This window comes from Rhinolophus sinicus, chromosome 17 (assembly GCF_057876585.1).
Source record: "Rhinolophus sinicus isolate RSI-liver-muscle chromosome 17, RSI-T2T, whole genome shotgun sequence".
Lineage (NCBI taxonomy): Eukaryota > Metazoa > Chordata > Mammalia > Chiroptera > Rhinolophidae > Rhinolophus > Rhinolophus sinicus.
The window spans coordinates 141,842,937-141,858,322 of record NC_142517.1 but is presented as its reverse complement, the minus strand read 5'-3'; the positions used below and the strand labels follow the sequence as shown (position 1 = coordinate 141,858,322).

General features: G+C 32.9%; 1 protein-coding gene across 15 annotated transcripts in view; it reads right to left on the bottom strand.

The window, feature by feature from the left end:
- MBD5 (methyl-CpG binding domain protein 5) overlaps window positions 1-15,386 on the bottom strand; it is a 386,293-nt gene that overhangs the window by 274,968 nt on the left and 95,939 nt on the right. For 2 of the 15 annotated variants that reach the window (XM_074335952.2, XM_074335934.2), the window contains exon 3: window positions 8,065-8,111. The exons of the other annotated variants lie outside the window; for them this stretch is intronic. The gene's annotated coding sequence lies outside the window, so the exon portion shown is untranslated. The remainder of the gene's footprint in view (window positions 1-8,064; window positions 8,112-15,386) is intronic. 15 annotated transcript variants of the gene reach the window in all.

The window sequence follows — 15,386 nt, the reverse complement described above, 5'->3', positions numbered from 1 at the left end:
CATGTTGTTAAATACAGTAGTCCCTCTTTAGCTGTGGTTTTGCTTTCTGGGGTTTCAGTTACCTGCGATCAACCATGGTCCAAAAATATCAAATAGAAAATCCCAGAAACAAACAATTCATAAGTTTTAAATTGTGTGCTGTTCTAAGTATTAATAGCATGATAAATTCTCGCCTGGGACGTTAATCATCCATCCCTTTGAACACAGCATCCACCTCACTTCATCTCATCAGATAGGAACTGCATCACGTCACATCATCAAATGAAGAGTGTGTACAGTACAGTAAGACACTGTGAGAGAGAGACCACATTTACATAGCTCTTATTAGAGTATATTGTTATAATCGTTCCATTTTATTATTAGTTATTGTTAATCTCTTACTGTGCTTAATTTATAAATTAAACTTCACCATACCTATGTAAGCATAGGAAAAAAACATAATATATATAGGATTTGGTACTATCTGTGGTTTCATGCATCCACTGGGGGTATCTCCTGCTGATAAGGGGAGGCTACCGTACAATGTTGTAGGAGACTGAGGTAAAATAATATTAATATTACACTTGAAAAAGAAATGTCAGGTTTTATACAAATTGGAAAAAGAAAAGAGAATGATTGTGGCAGTTCAGGTATGACTTAGGTATTGCTTTGGGTGCAGTGTTTCCCTCTCTGGTTCATTTAGTATCTGTAAAATAATCACCCTCAGAGCTTCCTAGTAAAATGTGGATTCTTCAACCTTATTCCAGACAGATCTACTGAATTAGCAAAGCTAGGGCCTAAGCCAAAGAATTTCTATTTGTAAGAAACTCACTCCCGAAAATCTGTAAGTAGTCCTTTATAATAAACAGCTATAATTGGAAGCTTTATTAAAAATAAAACACCCTTACAATAAAGTTAAAATAGATTTTTTACTTTACCTTCATACAAAGGCCATTCTTTCATTCATTATTAAGAACTTATGGAACACTCATTATATGTCACACAGTGTATCTAGATGTTGGTTGTATAAAGAGGACTAAGAGATAGTCCCTGAACCTAAAAGGCTGATTCTAGTGTTTGTAAAGACAGTAAAATCAACAGTCCTTTCACTTAATAAGTTCCAATTAATTTATATTTTAGAACATGGGCAAGTGATCACTGCAATTAACTTGACCCATAAATCCTCTTTAAAAACCAGCATGAAAGTAAGCCCTTTTGAATGACCTCTATAGCGCATTTTATGACAAAGAACTTCTCATTCAGCTCTTATTATGAGGAAATGAGACGTTATGGATGAATGCAGGTTTCAGGTAAGTGAAGCTTCACTTATTAAGTGTCCAAACTATTTTGACTCTAATTACCTTTGGTGAGCTTTCTAAAATATATTACATATTAGCTGGTCTCCCCAACCTTGCCCAAGAGAATCATTAACCACCATTAAGTGAGTAAATCCTGCTGCTACTCCCCCTGGAACATGCTACAGGGGAAATAGCTGGATGGCAAATCAAGGCCTGCAATTTGGCAGGTCTATCCTCCGGACTTCTGATTGGAGAGTCATACATAACACTACTGTTTTGTTTTTTTTAGGTGTCTTAATATACATCCCTGTCTCCTGATCAGGAGTCAGAAGCCCCTCTTTGTATGGTAATTTAACTGGTTTGTGAAATAGGTCCTACAAGTTCCCAGAGTGAATTTTGTTTATATATTTGTACATAGCTTATATTTTGAGTAAAACATTCTCAAACAAATGCTTAAATTTGTAGAAAATTTTCTACGTGCTTGTTTCCAGATGTTTGTATGGTAACAAACAGAACTATTCCTGTCATAGTAAGCAACATATTGAAAAGAATTTTGTATGGTTTCATTGACCTACTTCATCACTTCCACACAAGAATGAAACTTCAGAGGCATTTGAAGTGTACAGAGTCATTGCTATACTGTGTTAGCTTCTAAAAGTACAGTGTTCCTCATGTACTATGTAGGAAGAATTGAGAGGTGGCAGGAGAAACCGTAAGAAAAAATTTATTTAATCAGTTTAACTAAAACTTATACTACATTTTCTCAAAATAGCGTATTAACTTTTTTTTTTTAACCATTTGTTTTCAAAACAGTAATAATGGTTATTTTCCTAAATATTCAGACTTTGTATCTAGATCCATGGTTCTATAATGGAATTATTTCAAAGCCTACAGAAGCCACCAAAATGTCTGCAATGTCACAAAATTACTTAGATTTGAATACTGTATTTGAATTACAAACATTTCAACAATGGAAAAATTATACTAATTTAAAATTTTTTGAAATGTCAATGAGGGAGATAGTCCAAATTTCAGAATGCTATTAAATTAGGTTTAAGTATTCTATAAATGGAAGTTAGTACAGAAAGTAAAACTAATTTAAAGTCCCATATCATTTAACAATAAATTAAAAATGAATACCGAATTCCGCATTTGCCTATTCAATTATTCAGTAAAACATAGTTATGTCTGAATTATCAACTTTTGTAGTACACAACCACAGAAAAGCTAAGGAGATGAGGAACTAAAGAATTATTTCCCCAAATTTCAACATTTTCATCAATTCCCAAACTTTTAAAACTTATTACCAACAAAATATTCCATTTTTTTAATGGATAGTTTCTTAAGTGATATTTTTCAATACACTGACAACCTTCTTTGTACATGTAACAGTAGTATTTCCACCGAGCCCATCTTTTTAGATAGAAGACTATGATGTGAGTCACTGTTTTGGTTAAGAAGTTCCTTCAGCCATAGCTTGGGTTCCATTTTCTTGTTCAGGACCGCTAACAGTTCTTTGCTGCTTTTAATTCTCCTGGAGTGTGAGATCTTTACATTGGGGTGGGATGATAATAGCATTGTGGAGATCATTATAAAAATGACAAAAAGCAATCGGAAATTGCTAGCCTAAAATAAATAGAGCTAGTGTTTTAACTCTTATGAGGTCAAAACTTTGTACTAAATCTTACTTGTGCTGATAGGAACATTCAATCAGAGATGCCAGATTTTTCCCTTAAAGAAACAGGAATTGTGCTGGTATACTGAATAAGGATAAGTGGAAACATTACACACATGAAATCCATTAATTTTAATTAATGTTTTTCTAAGACAGAGGTGGAAGTGAAACTTTAGGTATTTGCTGCTGGTAGAAGAACTTTCAGTTATTTAAAGTGACTCATTGGAAATACATGCATATATATATATATATGTATATATATATATACACACACACACACACACATATTGCATATATATGCATGTGTGTGTATATATGAAAATTTATGCATTACTTTTTTGTGATGATTGTCATTTTCACTACATTAGATAGCAATGTGGTATGAAAGGAAAAGGGCAGGCCCTTGACACAAGAAACTTGGTACTGTTTTTGCTCCTGCCCTAATTAATGTGTGACCTTTGATAACTGTTTGTCATTGGCCTCAAGACCTTTTCTATGAAACATACAGGGCTACTATAAATATATGTATTATATGTATGTAAAATAATATGTACAATTGTTTTTTAAAGTACAGTTTCTCAACTAAGGCATCATAGTAATTTATTATTAAGTACCAAAGTTTGCAAAAATATTTCTATTTATTTTTAATTTCAATAAGAGTATTCAATATTACCCTTATACTTATTTTCTCTCTCTTTCAGTGAAGTACATTCTGACATGCTATTTTGAGTAAGGAATGTATCGTACATGTGACTACTATCCATCATGTAGTCACAGAAGAAAAGAGATTGTCAGCCCTATTTAAATGTAAACAACTCGGGGGGAAAGATGGTATTTTCATTGTTCCTATTATTAAAATAGCCCAGGTTTGAGGCCTCCTCTTAATGCTGGAATTCATGTAATACCTCATTCTGAGAAATGTAAGTACAAAGGGTGGCTTTGTTTTTTCCTTTTGGAATGCGTGGAGTGTGGGAAGGAAGCACCTGGGAGAAAGCACTCATTATATAGAGTGAGAGATGGCATGAACACTCTGGTTATCACATGTGGAAGGTTATATTTAGCCATCTAATAACTACAATTACATGTCTTCATCGAAACCCTTTAGTAATTTTTCCTTCTAAAGGTACCTACTTCTTGACCCAGAATTCTCAGTGCCCTGGCTGGGTAGATAACAGATCTCTTGAACACATTTTTATGTTAGTTGCTGCTTCCTCTTAAGATGGCTAAACACAGAAGAAAGCATGTACTTGTAATACCAACATATTTTTCATTTCCTTCTATATTTATAGAGCTAGTCTAATAACTCCGTAAGTTTTTCCTTTTACTTTCCTTTTCGGCATAGCAAAAAACTTTGCATAGCCGATCTTGAAAAGATATTTGAAAACATTTTTAAAACACTTCACAGCATTATTCATTCTTTCAATATTTACGGACCTATTCGATAACAGCTACTTATTATGCTAGCTACAAAGTCCCAGGCCTTAAGGAAGACTAATGCAAAAGACAGAAAAATAAATAAGGCATTTGCAGTACAATATGATAAATGTTGAAAGAAGTTAAGCATAGGGGGCTATGCTAGAGACACCTCTGACGCTGAAGATAGTCTTCCATAATGACACCAAAGCGAATTCCAGAAGTCTGAGTGGGAAAGCGAAAATTTGGGAAGGGTATTTCAAGCAGAGGAGAGTATCACAAGAATTTATATACTATATTACCCGTTTGTCATGATCACATTTACCTTTTAGAAAGATGACCATAATTAAAAGGCAAAAACAAGATGTTAAGTACTATGCTACTTTCATAATGTATGCAAATTAGCAATATAACTTATAAGCACTTATATAACATGAAATAAACACATTTGAAGTAGAAAAAGAATTTTAATTAAGCCATTTTTGGTAACAGTAAAAAGCTAAAAAGACAACAAAAACCAAAAACCATACTAAACAACAAAAGCCCTAATGCACAAACAAGGTAAGGGTTAAAAAAGATTATGAAAGACTCATACCATAGAATAACATGCAGCCAAGAGAAAAAATTAATTACTATATTTGCGTTGAGTCTATATGCTAGAAATGCTAATATATAACCAGGATTCAGAGATGTTAAAGTAAGAAAAACTACTTCTTAGAATTGATGAAATATGGTAATTTTATATATATAAATTTCTGCATTTCAAAAACATCTTCAATTTAAAAAGCATGTTAACTGTGTGTGTGTGTGTGTGTGTGTGTGTGTATTCCTAATCCCAGTTATATATAAAAGAGGGATAATATGTGTTTGTATGTATTTAATTTACATATATACTATATGTATATCTATAATTAGATATCTAAATTTTCTTGATTTGATATATTATAAATATGTATGTACTTATATTTTTTTATTCTTTTATATGTTATTTTGTATTCTTTGATTTTCAGATGGTGTTCACTTAATACCAGTCATTCTGGAAAAAAATCCATTAAATTTAACATAAACATCAATTGTAAGTCACATTCTAATTTCAGAAATGTTAAAATGTGAAAAATTTTGCATTTGAAATAGTAGGAATACAGTAATGTTTGTATATGCAAGAAAAATTGTTCGAAAGATGCAGAAGAAATTTAACACTTCAGGAAGGAATGCAGCGGGGAAAGAGGCTCGTGTTTTTCACTTTCTACCTTTTAAAACTTTCAATAATTTTTTAAACAACATAATACATTACTCTTGAAATTAAAGTTTCTTTAAAAAAGATTACTATGGACATTTGTGTTAACTACATTACTGAAGTGATCTGTCCTTTGTCTTGCTGGCTTTACCCTTGAGTTCCTACTTTCTCAAATGTTCTATCCAATCTCCTTCTCTGGATCCCCTTCTACTGACAATTTTATGTATGTTCCCCCATGTTTCAGTTCTCAGCACTCCTGCACAGCTACCTCCCTTGGAGACTTCACCTCTTTGATGCAGTCAGCTCATAAGTTTCTGAGGCCACACCTCTCACATCTGAACAGTAGATCAATACAATTGGAAATCGTCTATTACCAGTTGTCTGGTGGACACTTCTAAGTGGTATCACATAGTCAACGCACAATGAACACAATCAAAACAACCCGTCTTATTCATTCTCAATCCTACTTTGACAGTTGTTCTACATCTTGGTTAATAAATCATAAATTTTCATGCAGGAAAACCTCAGAATCACCTCCTATCCATTTTACAAGATCCACAGCCTAGGCAGTTGCCAATCACCAAACAATGTTGAATATATACCTACATCGTTTCTAATATTCTCCCTGTTTCAAAGTCCCATAACTTGCATGTATCTCTAATTTGGATTTTAATAGTTTTCTGCATTTTCTGTTTCTAACCTCCCATGTCAATTCATATTCAAGTCATTTTCTTAAACATAGTAACTCTATGTGGTTGATACTCGTAACTTAAAACTTTGAAAATCTTCCCACACTATAAAGCTCAAACTCTTTACATTTTTAATATTTAATAAGTGCTTATATGTGACACACAGGAAAAAGACTTCAAAAACCCATTAGAATTGGAGGTGAAGGACATGGAGGGGACGAGCACGTGATGAGACCACAAAGTTTTATGTTCTGAGGTATTGCTACCTCCTACACAGCTGCCCAGTGACCACCTCCACCTGTCGACCCTCAGTCTTCACTGCCTTGAGCCAGGTCATCTGGCTCATAGGTGGCCTCTCACATCCACCTACCCTTCTTTAAGGAACACGGAATAGTAAAACATCGTCTTCAAGGGGATGAAAATGGCCAAGAATGAACTCTATATAAACTACAGTGTATAAAGGTTACTTTCAATCCACTGTATTTCGCATAATTATTGACCATTTTGAGTCTTTTGAGTCTAACATAGCAGAGTTTACTGAATACAGGTAAAAGACTGTCAACCTAATCAATAGGTAAGGATAAATGTTAGCAAACCATCCTTAAGAAAAGTTAAGAAAATAAAATGCCTCATTTAAGCAGTTTTTAGGAAACAAAGTGTTTGACGTAACTAATTTTCTAAGTAACTGACATTTACCTCTTCAAATGTTAAACTTTAAAAAAATTTAAGCCTTTTGAACAAAAGTATTCTAAAATATACCATACACATTCCTGCCTACCTCAGTAGAACGGGAAAAAATAATTTTAACTTTATTTGATAATTCCAGTCCATCTGTTATGACACATAGTCATAATATCATTTTGTATCTCTCATTTTTTTAAGTTCTCTGTTGAAATGGAGGTTGTCTCTTTTCCATCCATATCTATATGAATGAATCTCTATATTCAGGTATTGCTTCGAAGCATCTTGTACTGGACAACTAGAAAACTATGTTAAGAATCAGTAAAGTTAATGAGGGTCTATAGAGAAAGGAAATTGCTTTAATACAAGAGCTTTGCGATAACTATTTTCAGTACTCTGGGTATTTACATTATTGTACCTCTCTATTAGGAGCTGTACTCAAATGGCTGCATGTGCTAAAAATTATTTCCTATTAAAAGTGGGGAGATCAGTTAATTCTAGAGTTTTTCTAGGTAGCTAAAGAATGATTTCAAAATGGTATTCAAATTTTATAATATGAGAGTAAATCATATGCAATAGTTGTCCATAAGGTACGGAAATTAACATTCTGAAGCTGATACTCTCACAGTCGACTCTAAAGAAATCCAAAGAATTTCATTTTGAAATGTCTCATCTTGCTCATTACAACAAGCAGTAAGAAAACACTGTATTTGTCTTTCAATTTATGTCCAAAGGAATTCTCAGAATACAAAATCAGTTTTTCACTCTGAAAGGAGAAGCCTAGAAACTTAGTTCTTTAAATTTTAGGATGTCCTTAATGAATCTCGTCCTTCATGACAAGACATGTTGCTTTTCATGGCTATTCTTTCATATTCTCTAAGGAAGTAGTTTAGCTAACTAAATATCAAAACCAGGAAGATGTCTCCCAAGCATTTTTACAGACGTGGCTTCTTAAAAACAAACAAAAAAACATGATCTGAAGAACTGAAGTCATCTGTAGAAACAGGCAAGGCACTGAAATAAACCAAACTATATCAAATTAACTTAAAAACTTTCTAAAAAACGAACAAGGGTTTCTGAAAATTTTATTACCTTATTTTGCAGGTACCAGCCTTAGAGAAGTTTGCTTGAATATTCTTCTAAGAGAAATATGTATTATTTAATTTTAAAAATCCAAGAAATTGAAACAAAGCTTTGAAAAAATGTTCTTTTCTTAAAGAAATGCCTTCTAAATAAGCTGTACACATGAAACAAAGTATTGATTAATTCATGCATAAATTATGCATATTCTCAATAATAACTAAGATATATTAGCTGTTAGGCCAACTTACAATGAGGCCAACTGCTATTCTAAATGCTTTACTTGTAAATAGTTCAGTATTTAATAGGGCTGTAAGGTAGGTACTAGAATCAGTCAAAACCAGTTTTGCAGATGGGGAAACTCAGGGGCACAGAAGTTAAAGTTGCCCAAGTTCACATAACTATAAAGCAGAAGCACTGTTTAATAAAAGTAGAAGAGCTGTTAATACAACAGAAGAAAATTTTATTTACTACAGTCTCTATATGATGTGGATTCTAAAATACTAAATGTTAAAGTGCAGTATAAAAATTCAGTAATCACTATTTTTAATTCAATAATTCAAACATCCCACTAAACAAACTAGAATTAGAAGGGAATTTCCTCAACTTGATAAAGGGCATCTGATAACCCACAGCTATTATCAAGCTTACTGGTGAGAAACGACATGCATTCCCCCTAAAATCAGGAACAAGACTTTTGTCACTTGCATTCAATATTGTACTTAGCCAGGGCAATTAGGCAAGAAAAAGAAAGAATAGACACCAGATTTGAAAGGAAAAGGTGAATTTATCTTTATTTACAGATGACACTATCTTATGTATAGAAAATCCTAAGGAATCCACTAAAAAAACTACTAGAACTAATAAGCAAGTTCAGTAAGATAGCAGGATAAAAGACCAATATACAAATTCACTTGTATGTCAATACACTAGCAATGAACAATCTGAAAGTGAAATTAAGAAACAATTCCATTTACAATAGCATGAAAAGAAAATAATTAGGAATAAACTTCTTAAAAAGTGTAAGACTCAAACTTTGAAAACAATAAAATATTGTTTAAGATATTAAAGATAACTTAAATAAATTATACCATACCACATTTCTGAATCATAAGACTTCATATTGTTACGACAGTAATATTCCTGAAATTATTGAGCTACAGATTCAATGCAATTCCTATCAAAATTCCAGGCAGCAATTTTGTAGAATTGACAAGCTGATTAGGATTTCGTATGGAAATGTGGAATAACCAAAACAAACTTGAAAAATGAGAGAACCAACACTTCAAGAAATCAAAACAATGTAGTACTGGCATAAGGACAGACACGTGTATTAATGGAACAGAACTAAGCGTCAAGAATTAAACACATATACGGTCAATTGGTTTTTAACAAGGATACTAATTCCATTCAACAGGGAAAGAAGTCTTTTCAACAAATGTTACAGTGTTCAACTCGATATTCAGATGAAAAAGGAAAGTGGATCCCTTCCTTATGCCACACACAAACTTTAACTCAAAATGAAGCATAGATTTTAATGTAACAGTTAAAACTGTAAAATTCTTAAGAGAAAACATAGCAATAAATCTTTGTGACCTTTGGTTTGTCAAAGCCTTCTTTAGATATGACACCAAAGCAAAAGCAATAAAAACAAGTAAATAAATTGGACCGCTCCAAAATTAGAAAGTTTTGTTGTAAAGAACATCATCAAAAAAGTGAAAAGACAACTCACATAATTTTAGAAAAAATATTCCTAAATCATGTATCTGATATGGGACAACCCCAATGTCTATCAACTGATGCATGGATAGACAAAATGTAGTATATTTATATACCGAAATATTATTTTTCAATAAAAAGGAATGAAGTTAGGATACACAGTATAACATGGGTGAACGTTGAAAACAAGCTAATGAAAGAAACCAGTCACAAAAGACCACATATTGTATGATTCCATTTGTATGAAATGTCCAGGAATATCTAGAAAGATAGTAGTGATTTCTAAGCTGGGGGAAAGGGTCAAAGGGGTGGGAGAGAATAGGGAGTGACCAGTAATAGGTGCATGTTGTTTTGGGGGAAGGGTAATTGAGACAATCTAAAATTGATTGTTTACTGTTACACAACTCTCTGAGTACATCATTGCATTGTACACTTTAAATGGGTGCATTCCATGGTATAAGTTATATCTCAATAAGACCCTTACATGTGCTGCCTATAAGAGACTCACTTCAGATTGAAAGACACACAGACTGAAAGTAAAGGCTTGGAAAAAGATATGTCATGAAAATGCAAATGGAAAAAAAAAAGCTGTTGTAGCAATACTTATAACAGACAAAACATACTTTAAAACAAAGGCTTTAACAAGAGACAAAGAAGGACCCAGTAATCCTACTTCTGGGTATTTATCCGAAGAAACCCAAAGCACTACTTTGAAGGGATATGTGCATCCATATGTTCATTACAGCATAATTTACAATAGCTAAGATTTGGAGGCAGCTTGGGTGTCCATCAATGGATCAATGAATACAGAAGAGGTGGTTACATTCCATTACATACATATAATGGAATATTACTCAGCCATAAAAAGGAATGATATCTTGCCATCTGCAATTAGATGGATGGACCTGGATGGTATTGTGCTGAGTGGAGTAAGTTAGACACAGAAAGATAAATGCCATATGATTTTACTTATATATGGAATCTAAAGAACAAAATAAACAAACAAGCAAAACAGAAACAAACTCATAGACACAGAGAACGTTTTGATGGTTACCAGCTGGGAAGAAGTTTGGTGGGGTGGGTGAAAAAGGGGACGGCATTAAGAAGTACAAATTGATAGTTACAAAATGGTCATGGGGATGCAAACTATAGCATAAGGAATATAGTCAATAATATTCTAATAGCTATGTATGGCGTAGATTTGTTGGGGTGATCACTTCGTAAGTTATATAAACATCTAATCACTACGTTGTACACCTGAAACAAATGATATTGTATGTCAACTGTAATTGAAAAAGAAAAAATATTTAAAATATCACTGTAAAGCTGAAATAATTAACTTTTAATGATTTTTCTTGAAAATACAATTGATTTATAGCAATAATTTAATATGCCAAATTAATTCCTTTTTATAATTTGTCATCATATTTTAATTTATTTTGTAGGCTTAGGCTGTAGCACCTATGTTTTCAGCCAGTCCATGGGAATGTTCTTACAGAGGTTCACTCTGTGACTCCTTACTGAGTGCTAGTTATGAGCTTGGTGCTGTGATACGTGCTGTGTATTCACTGGTGACAATTCTTCAAGGGCTACACTGAAACAGTGTTAATGCCTACTCTACTGATAAGCAGGACAAGAGTATTTTCAGTGTTTTATGCTTCGTGGTAAAGATTTTCCAGGACTCAGTCAACACTTTTTCCTATACTGGAGTAGATCCAAAACTTTTCTTTACTGCAGATGCAGCATGGTATAAGCAAGATTTGGAATTCAGTCAGTATGGCTTTTTTTTCTTGCTAGATCTTAAGCAAATTAGATTCTCTGTGCCTTAATTTCCACATCCACAAAATGGGGATAATGGTTATCTATCTTATTGGGTTCTTCTGAGAATTAAATGTGATAATTAATTTAAGTGCATAGACTAATTGCCTATGAGCTTGAGTAAAGACTAAACAAACATGATGACGATGGTGGTGGCAGTGGTGTCGTTCACATGGAGGTGTTCTTTTATGTACAGAGGTGACTTCTTTTTCCATCCAGGACTGTGTGCTGGTTAGGCTATTTATAAAAGCACATTATTCTACTCTTTGGTCATCTGGCTTTCAAACATATGTGGACATATATCCTGAGCTGGCAACTATGTACAAGTGGTTCTACCCGGCTCCCTTGTAAGGTCTAGCTGCAAGAAATAATATGTAGGAATTACTTGAAGGTGATGCAATTTGTCCATTCTTCTAAGTATTAAGTTCTATGGTTAGATAAAATATAATTCCCAAAAGGCTACAAACCTGGACTATATATCCCTTAGCCATTTGCAGAAACTCCATTTTTTTTAATTGAAAAAGTAAAGAATAATCAGCCATAAGAAATATATCTATGCACTTGTTAATGAACTTCTTGTGGAAGCGACAGTCCTGCACGGCACAACGACATTTTGGTCAATAACGGGCTGCATATACAACAATGGTCCTATAAGATACTGGAAGATACTGGAGCTGAAAAATTCATCCAGTGAAGTCCTAGCCATCGTAACACTGTAGCACAATATTATTCCTGTGTTTGTGGTCATGCTGGTGTCAGCAAGCCTACTGTGCCGCCAGTCACATAAAAGTGTAGCACTTGAACAATAATGAACATCAACTACAATTATATATATATATATATATATATATATACATACATAGTTACAAGAAGCGGAGTACAACATTAGGAATAGAGACAGTGGAAATGTAATGGCTCTGTGCGATGTCAGAGGGGTAGTGGATTGGGGGAGGGCAGCTGTCACAGTGTGAGGGGTATAAATGATAAACGTCTATTACATTGTTTTGTGCACCTGAAACTAATTAAAAAATGTTATATATATAAAAAAAGGACAGCACTTATAATTATGTACAGTGCATAATATTTGATGATAATAAATAACTACATATTGTACTGGTTTATGCATTTACTCTTCTATACCTTTTATCGTTATTTTAGAGTGTATTCTTTATACTTAAAAACAAAGTTTGCTATACAACAGCGTGCTGTTACACTGGAAACATCCTCATATACATCATGTTTACTGCGCTCTTGACTGTATCATTTTCTCTTGTGCTTGATTAATCTTGTAGTGTTTTGTATTGTAGCAAGGTGTACAGGCTTGTAGCCTTTTGTGTAAGTGCATTCTGGAATGTTTGCACAATGATGAAGTTGGCTAACAACGCATTCCTCAGAAGTATCACCACCTTTAAGAGGCACATGACTCTATATTTATGTACTGTTTCACCATAACCTCTAAAAATGCTTTCTCAAAATGCCTTCCTCCCCCCCAGCTTCTCTTGTAGAAAATTACTCTAAAAAACACCGAGAAATTACATTTATGAAAAATTATTTTTAAGCTATGTCTTTTTCAACTCTTTTAGGTACTATTCTTAAATAAACCTTCACCACAAGATATTTATAAACTCAAACTACATTATCTTACCTATATTATATAAAAAGGTATCAAATAGCAAGGAATGACTTATCTGACCATTGTATGTATGAAAAAATACTGAACTTTTGTTCTACAAGTTTATCATATTCAGTAATAAAAATTCACTGTTTCCCAGCCTGCTCCTGCCAGAGAACCCCTGCAGCCAGACCTAGCTTTGTGCTGAAGTTTCTCAAGAGTAGTAACAATACTAACGTTGTTTCCCTGAAAATAAGACCTAACCGGACCATCAGCTCCAATGTGTCTTTTGGAACAAAAATTAATATAAGATTTTACTATAAGACCTGATAATATAATATAATATAATATAATATAATATAATATAATATAATATAATATACATAATATAATATAATGCCAGGTCTTATTTTTCTATAAGACCGGGTATAATATAATATAATATAATACCAGGTCTTATATTAATTTTTGCTCCAAATGATGCATTAGAGCTGATGGTCCGGCTAGGTCTTATTTTCGGGGAAACACGGTATTAATGGAGACCTACACAAGTGACAATTACTGGATATAAAAGGAGAATCAGCAGCTCAAAGGAAGACCTTGGTGACTTCTCTGTGCAAATGGCATCCAAAGAAGAGAAATAATGCAAGACACAGAAGAAGTGAGTGAAAATTTCTAACGTTTTCAATTATATTTGAGAGATATTGTTCCAATAAAACAATAATATACTACCATGGAAAAGGAGCAATTGATAATAAAACAACAACAACAAAATGCTATACTAATCTACACATTCCCTGGTACATGAAATTTAGAATTTCTCCACATAATCAAGTGCTATTATTTTTAAACTCAGTTAATCTGAGAAGCAATGGATTAAATCCATTGTTATTTTTATGGATTAAATCCATTGTTAGTTTCAGATTGTTGTTGGCAGAAAGCAATGGGTTAGAATTCTGGTAAGGAATTTCCAAGTCAAGAAGGACTCAGGAATTCTTTGTGGAGGAAGTTCTGTGTTGAAGGAGTCTCTGGCAGACAACCCTGGCTGCTGACCACTGAGTTCCAGTGGTGCTTTCTCAGCCATGGTGAAAACCTAAAAAAGACCCTAGAATTTCCAATTTGTCCCTTGGGGGTGTAGAAGAGGAGGGTACTAGCTGCATTTTAGAAAAATACAGGTAAATATTTAAATATAGAAAATAAAAATGATTAAATCTCTAAAACAGAATACAGGAAGACAATTTTATGATCTTTCCTTTCTTAGCATGACACCAAGACCAGGAATCATAAGAGACTGAACACTCGAATGCAGGAAAAGATATAAAACAAAGCAAAAGATATACTAAGGAAAAAAAGTTGTAACTTACAAAAGAGACAATTAAATATTATTAATAGGAAAAATTCTCCTATAAACCAATAAAAACTAAACTATCCAAGAGAAAAAATGAACAAAAGAAATAAACAGGAAGAAAACATATAATAGAGAAATTTTAGTACTTACTATATGCCAGGTACAAAAGGTACATAATATAACTCACATGAATTTCCTCATTAAGAAAGGTTATAGAATTCTCAACAATTCTATAAAGTGGATTCTAGATTTACATCAATTTTAGAGTCAGGTCAGTTAGCTTGCCAAAGGTACATACTATGTCAGTAGCGAAGGTTGGGATTGAAGCTCTAATACCAGAGCTCAGGTCTTTTCATTACTCTACCAATAACAAACAATTCCACTGCTATTATTTTGGAAATAATAATAAAGCACTTAGATGTCTGTACAAGATAATAAATGCACTGTTTGTAATTGAGAAGAAAAAATAATCCAAACAATTATCAATAGGGAATTTATTTACTAAAATATAGTACGTCCATTCCATGTAATATCATGCAGGAATTAAAAAGAGTAAGGTAAATCTATGTATAATAATTTGGGAAGATGTTAGCATTATTTTGGTAGCTTTTTTAAAAAAGCAACTTGCACGACAGAATTAGTATGATCTCACTTGTATAAATTTTGGAAATTAAATATATCTAATTCTATGTATTTATGCATGTGTGTTTGTATTATATATATACTTAACAGAGATGTCTCTAAGGAATATGATTATAGACAGGAATTTTTTACTTCATAGTTTTTTATATTTGTGTACAGTTAGATTTAAAAAAAATAATATACACATTATTTTTA